Here is a 7,858-nt window from a genome sequence, read left to right as displayed (position 1 = left end):
AAAAAAGTCCAAGATGGTTAAGGCAAGAAGAGGGCCTTCTATGTACTGTAAGTACCCCCGCTCGGCCAGTAGTGGCGCTATCTGTGACCGCAGGTCCAAGGCGGCATCAGGCAACAATGGCCGTGGCAGATGAAAGTGTAGATAAAAGAGCAGATGAAGATATACTCCAAAAGGTCCAAAAGCCGCATTCCAAGAGGAGTCTAGTCCCACCCAGCAAAAGGCCCTGCAATGGCAATGGCAACGGCCCAGTGGGGGGGAGAATGCACCAACAGGGGAGGCCAAGCCGAGGGGAGAGGAAGGGGGATGCAGTAGCAGCAGATGAAGACAGCCTCCCATTCTCTCCCAGTGCTGTTCCAGGCTAACCGCCTTCTCCCTGGGGCAATGAATAATCCAATGCAAGTCCACAGCAACCAAACACACAGACGAGAAAGAAAGTAGCATAAAGGGGGGGGAGAGATTTTTCTCAGCCAGCAAGTGGAGGAGAGTCAAGGCTCTCTCAGGTCGGCCGGGTCCCAACGAACCTCCAACGATAGTTATCCAACGCCTCTAACCGAGTTGGGTCGCGATGCCTTCCAAACGGCACCCGGGCGGTGTCTTTAAAGGCCGCTCTGAATCAGCTGGGCCGCGGCGTCTTCCGGGCGCCCCCGAACGGCGTCAGCGTCTTTCGCAAAAGGCAGCCTCGGGGAGCAAAATCTCTCCACTCCGCTGCCAGCACCAAACTCTCCGTAAGATCGCTCTTGCCCTGATCTCTCTTCAGCCTCCGAACGGCAACCGGGTGGTGTCTCTGAGCGCCTCACTAATCAGCTGAGCCGCGGCGTCTTCCGGGCACCTCCGTGCGGCGTCGGCGTTTTTTGTAAAAGGCAGCCTTGGAGAGCAAAATCTCTCCAGTCCACTGCCAACACCAGACCCTCCGAGAAATCGCTATCTAGCAGCTAATATTCAAGTTACAGCAATTCTCCAACTTGTTATTTTTTGTTGTTGATGTTTTTTTCCTCTTTGATTTAGTTTTCTACTTTACTACATTATTTAATAAAAAAATACATTTAGCAAAAGTTTGAAATCATCCAGTGTCAACACTTTCTTCACAATGAATAAAAAATATGCAAATTATTCAGCCCTTGTGGTCCTGTTCTGGTTTATAATAAATGTTGCCATTTTATTTGGATGATAAGTCACAGAATTGGGGAAAGGAGCTAAAAAAGTAATGGAATTTAAACAGGAAGTGACAGTTCATTTTCTCTAAATGGCTAGATGTTGATGAAGCCTGGTGTCTCAAGCGAAACTGGTGGCTTCCCATGCGGTACATCCTGCATCTCAGTTTAGATTCACATACCAAATACAATTGATTTCTCATGTTCTGTTAATTAACTGATAGTAAAATGTACACCTTTACTGCACTGAACATCTCTTCATTTCACTTCTATTAAATAATATTAACATTCCACTCAACTTTCTGCATCAATATATATTTATGAAATAATTACTCAATATATAAGGTGTTAATGAACATTAGTGAAGGCCAATTCTCAGACATGGAGAACATGTTTATTTAATTTTTCTGGCATGAAAGTAGTTGATTGATGACAAAAGGTCTTTGGATCCACCTCTTATGGATATGCCCAGATTTAGGCTAGATAATTTAAATGCGATCTTTAAGAACTGATGGGGGGGGAGATTTTGGGTAGCTTCATTATTTTGAAATGTCTTCTCTGGACATGAATGTGTGCACCCTCTATTGACTATTGTAACTAACTTTCTAGAAACTTTCTTTTAGCTTTTTCTCTTTTGAATTTTACCCTTAGTATGTCATTAAGTTTATTAGTTTAAAAAATGGAGCATAGATATCATTCTCCAGAAATCACAATTCTGTAGAACTATGAGCCCACACAGGGTTTGCAGAGTCAACAAAACACATAATGTGTTTGATTGCTTCTTGATGCTCCCTGGTGAACTGACATTTCTGTAGTTAAACTATCAAAGAAGGTGACCAAACAATGTATTTCTTAGAATTCATATAATAAATTATGACTTGTAGAAGCCCATAATGAGATCTCTTTAATATATTTAACAATTGTCAAAGAACATCAACAAAAAGAAAGTACAAAGAAATCAGCAAAAACAAAAGAGTAGAGAAAAATAACTTGAATCAGAAACTATTTGAATTAGCATCTGAACCACTATTCCATCAATAATCCATCATGGGTCCATTGACTTCAATAGTCTTAAGTATGAGAAACTATTTTTGATCACAGTTCTTGTTTCTGAATAAGCATTGAAGACTACAGTATTGTCTACTAAATGGGGATATCATTGAAAGAGATTTGGAAATTGCAGGATGTCCAAAATTCACCAGCCTGTTTTTGTTGGGAATTTCCCAGTGGTAGCATGTGTCACCAGCTCCAGCAAAGCTTCACTGGTCCCTAAAGACTTCCAGATTAATTCAGTGTGTTTAAATATAAAAAGCCCAAATGTCTACGATCCTACCTATCTAGCATTTCCTGAATGTTGTAAACTTTGTTCTCTTCAAAGGATTGGTATCAATTGGAGGGAGGCTTTATGGGACTCTCTTAAATTATAAATTTAATCTGCTCCTTCCTGGGTGTATCTCAGTATTTTATTTTAGCAAATTATTTTTATACTCAAGAATGTGAAGTCAAACAACAACCAAAAAATATTAGTCCCAAGTTGAAAAATCATCTTAGAAATACAAACTGCAGTTGCATTTATTATCGCATTAATAAAATAGTGAAAAGTTATAAAATGATGCATTCAAGAACTCATCTGGAATGGCAATGGAAACCAAGCCAATAATAAAATGGGACTTGGATAAATGCTATGACTCAAATAAAACATTTTTGCTGCCACACGTCCCCCTTAGAATTAGGATTATTATTCCTTATATTAATGTGTTTGTGTACTGAAATAAATTGTTGGATCCAACAATATCCTTCTACAGATGGAAGGACTCTTTCAGGGCTCTTTTGTTAGCTGAAGTAAATTGGATTCAAAAGAGGGAGGACAATTGGAAAAAGCCTTTTATGCATCAGCGTGTTTGTTTTAAGTGGAAACTTATTTGGGGACATTCTTCCTTTTTTAAGTCTTATGTCTTTAAAAAGAATTAAAAAATAGAAAATCAGAAAAATCCATCTATATAATTGTAGCTAATATTTCAACTTGATTGGATAGAACAATAAATTGTATTAAATAATATTGTTCTCTTTTCCATTAAAATCTAATTTGTTGGGGTTTTTTGGGAAAAATTGCAAATAAACCCATTATGCTTCAAATGGAGTAAATTATTATTAAGAGCTACAAAGGCCTAAGGCAGATTTCAGTCTTTTGGTGACATTAGCAATCAAATTCTTCCTGATGCGATATTTCATATTAGCTATCTAAATCCTTTAGATTGCTTGTGTAAGCTTAGTAAGTGCCAAGATGATACATAAAAGCCAGAAAGCAAGTAATATAATGCCTTTTAATGAGATGGGAATGAAATTCAAGGTCTTAAGATTTATTCCAATTTCATTCTATTGATTTCAATGGGTCTAATTAAACTTAAAATCCAAGTGCTTCTATTTAATGCACAGTGTATTATGTAGGACACATAGTGTCTTTCCTATGCAAGAAAGCCTCCAATTAACAGCACACAATGCAACATTGTGTAGTTAACAAATTAAGATAAGAAAGTAGGACAGCAAGCCCAATAAGGTTTAATGGAATCTCTAAATTGGTGAGTACAAAGTCTCTCTCTTCCTTAAAAGCTGAAAGGAGGATTGAGTTAGATTTGTGTGTGCAGAAAGGTAAGTCACTTAAGATTTCAAAGTTTGGATGAAAAAAGTACTTGAAAGCTTTTTTGGCCCTCGTAAATTCTCCTTCAATGTGGCTGTATTACAGGGGCCAACACTGTCCCCAGTGTTTTAATCATGCATTACAATTATTGTAGTGCACCCCCAAATGTATAATGAACATTGCAGAGCCTGCTATATGTATTCACTGCCTTGAGATTTTTATAAAAATAATAAAAGCAGGATATAAACAAACAGCTTCCTAGACTTAAGACAGTACACCAATTTCTGCAGAAGAAAACTTGAAACACTTCTGAGCTAGAAACTAGAGGTTTCTTTTTAAGATAAACTCTGTATGACCAATGAAGTAAGATAGAATGTATATGAATATAAGTGTGTGAGTTGCGTGTTTGTTCTATATGTATATGTCTATCTACTTGTGTAATATATATGCATGTGCGCTTCTGCTTGTGTGCATATAAATGGATTCAGAATCCAGCTCTGTTTTATTGTCTTGAACTTCTCTTTTGATCTCATTAGAGATTCAGCTTGGGGCTAAATTTGGTACATTTTCAATGGACTTTTCTATCAAGGGAAGAAAAGAATGTTCAGCAGAGCAAATGGGTGATTTATAACAGCTGTGTTGAATAAGGGGAAAATATGGCACAATAATTTATAGGAGAAAAAGTTATTGGAATAAAAATGTGAATTCCACTTCTTTCTCCTTCCTCTTTTCAGAACGCAATTAAATGAGCCACGAATGAATGCTTCCCTGTTAGTGAAATCATATAAAATAAAATGATCTGACCAAAGAACTGTCAAAATAATGATGAAAAATGTGGGGTCCTTAAAAAAGAAAAAGAACTAATTAATTCTTGGAATTCTTTGGGCATCTCCCTTTTTCTTCTGCCCTTATCTCACTCCACCCCTGCCATTAGCCATAATTCAGAAAATAACCGGAAGAAATGCTATTTATTTATATGTATGGGCAGGAGGAGTTGGAAACATAGAAATACCTCTACTAAGTATCACCATAGCCACATATTACATTAGGAAAGCTCCTAGTTATCTAAAAATCAAGCAAATGGAAGGACAAGATCTGGTGTTTGCTGAGGGTCACATGACATAGTATAATTCAGTGAATTGTATACACAGAAGTGGTTGAAGACAGTTAATCTTTGGGTAGAAAGCATCTTATATACATATCCTCCGGAACATGAGTGTTAAACTCATGGCATCATGTGATGTTTCGTGATGTTTTTCCCTTCATGGAACTGGGGTGGGCGCGACCTGTGCATGACCCATCCGGCCTGTGGGCTGCCAATTTGACACCCCTGCGTCTACAGGAAACAATGATTTGCAAACATATCTTCCCTCTACTGTTTTTCACCCTCTTTCCCGAAAATTGCCATTAACTTTATGCAGACCCTGTCAGCACTTTTTTGGAAAGAGGAGAAACAGATGGGAGCATATGAACAAAACTAGCTAACAGGGGAGCAAACAAGCATAAGAGAAGGTTTGTGAAGGAATTCTACAGGGGAGGATTGCAGGATGAAAAGCAGCCTGACTGACCATTTCCAGAGACTGATTGAGCAAAAGAAGTTTAGCTAACTGAGTGATGAAGCCATTGCATCAAATTCCATAGAAGTGTAACATAGGAATCAGTCTTCTAATCCAACAGAATAGTAAAAAATAGTAAATTGTACAAACCTAGGAAATTAAAAAGGGAAGGTATGCTTTTCAGTATATTGGATCCAGAGTCTAATATCAATCATTTGACTGTTGGACATAAGTTATAACTCTTAGCCACAGTTAATTACAATTTAGCAATACCTGGGAGCCACAGGTTCTGCACAGGTAGTCTAGAGCAGACCTGCGTATCACCATATTTGACCTTTTGGCTGTCCCTGTGCAGCCTGCAGTATTGGTAGTGGGGGTGGGATCATGGCAGCAGGGGGCAAGGGCCATGATAATGGTGTGGCCATAGCAGAGGGCAGATCTGTGGCGGCCCAGTCCCAGTGTCTCATGTGGCCCCTTGGGAAAATTAATTGCTCATCTTTGGTCTAGGTTCCTATCAGTGGAATTAAGCGAGAAGGAGAATTCAATTTTAAAGGCAATAAAAAAGGAGGCAGTATTCAGACAGGTTATTCAGGTGAGGATTGTTTGATTGGATTACTCAAGTAAGGATGGTAAATTACAGGTTGAAATGCTGCTAACATCACCCAAAATGAAACAACAATCTAGAAAGAGAAAGATCTCTTCATCCTAAAGCATCAAACTGCAGTTGAGAGCTGGATGAGAGATCCTCTTTCTAGGTAGAGGGATTCAGTAATAACAGTGAGTAATTTCACTCACAAGACAACAAACTCAAGGATTATATATCTGTCTTCAGAGAAGGGATTCTTCATATCTTCCTGGATCACATGTCAAGATAGGATGGGAAATGTTTTAAATCCCACTTCTATACTAGATCTTCATCCGAAAAAAGCAGGTGGGATTCATTTACCTTCCCTATCAGTTTGCCAATGCGAGCACACATGCACTCTCTCTCGCACTCTCTCTTGCCTCATCTGCACATATGCACCACCTTCTGCACATGTGCAGTCCTCACGCATTACATCAGGGTGGGTAGGCAGAACCTCCCACAGCCACTGATATTGGTTCACCCAAACTGGAGAGAACCGGCTGAATACCACCTCTGGATACAGTGTACCAATGTACTGCATTATATTAGTCATGATTTTTCTACGCTTTGACTCACAACATACCTCATTTGCAACTGATTAAAATACAATTGTCTCTTCCTACCATGAGCTAAGGTCACTTAACATGGGAGGTAGCTGAAGGCACTTTTTCCCTTTTGTCTTCCCTTCTATCACATATTTTCCCCATTGTACTGCAGTCTCCCTGGATGCTTGCATTTTATAAATTTAATGAGCCCAACAGAAGAATCATCTAATGGAACTCAGGGAAGTGTAATTTCTATTGAAGAAAACAGATTCTTTCACCAAAACAAATTACGCTTCAAAACTAAAAAGCAAGAATAAAAGCAGAAGCAATTTTGATTACTAAGAATGATTGAGAATGGCCAAAGAATCATCTATGACATTTTTGCTATTATTATCACTCAATTTCACTAAATAACAGAAGTCCTGTATTTTGAGGAAAGAATTATTATCAATTATTTTCTGAATTGTGAGATCCCCAGAGTTGTTTGCTGAGATGGGCAGCTATAGTATCAAAACAAACAAACAAACAAACAAACAAATTTGACCTGAAAGCATAGTTTCTGCTTCATCATCTGTCTTGGGTGGGGGTGGGAAGCAAACAAAGAGGGGAAAAAAACAGAACTAAATGAAACAAAACTTGATATTTTTGTACAAAGTCCTGTACTATACTGATGCAAGTATTGCACAGATGAGAGGGACTGAGGACTATATGGGATATCAGGAATAAACACGTGTTTCTTTGCCAAACTAGACGAATCAGCACACAGACACATAAAATACAACATATAAAGTCTGATTGCATTTTCATCTTACATTGGGGATGTACAATCTGAAAACCCAGGGTTGATGTGGCTTTCCAGAGTCTCCAAGCAAGATCCTTCAAGTCCTCCAAATTTAGGGTCCAACTGTAATTTCTAATATACCAGCAAATATACTGTAAAGAATCGTACTCGAAACTGATAGTATAATTAAACCGAAGTTAATATTTATCCCGGATCAATTCATTCTCAGGCCAAAGGTGATTCTTGGCTGAAAAAGAATAACAAATCTCTGGCATCAGGGACCATAAGCCAGTCAGAGTCACCTTGTAGAGGAGAAGGGAGGCATAAAACTTTATATAAAGTCAGTCAGTCAGTCAGTTCTCCATCGAATATTCAAAATTAAATGGATATAAATATGAACCAAAAACCAATCTAGATAGTTATCTAGAATAGTATTTCTCAACCTTGGCAATTTTAAAATGTATGGATCTCATCTTGGGAATTAAGTTACACATTATTAAAAGAGACAGGATGGTTTTGATAAAAATGTATTCTTTGGGAAATTCACATTTTTTTCCATAGG

Source organism: Thamnophis sirtalis, unplaced genomic scaffold (assembly GCF_051295495.1).
Source record: "Thamnophis sirtalis isolate CommonGarterSnake01/CBP01778 unplaced genomic scaffold, rThaSir2_p1.2 scaffold_1, whole genome shotgun sequence".
In the NCBI taxonomy this organism is placed as follows: Eukaryota; Metazoa; Chordata; class Lepidosauria; order Squamata; family Natricidae; genus Thamnophis; species Thamnophis sirtalis.
The sequence above is the reverse complement of the archived record's forward strand: the minus strand, read 5'-3'. Positions refer to the sequence as shown.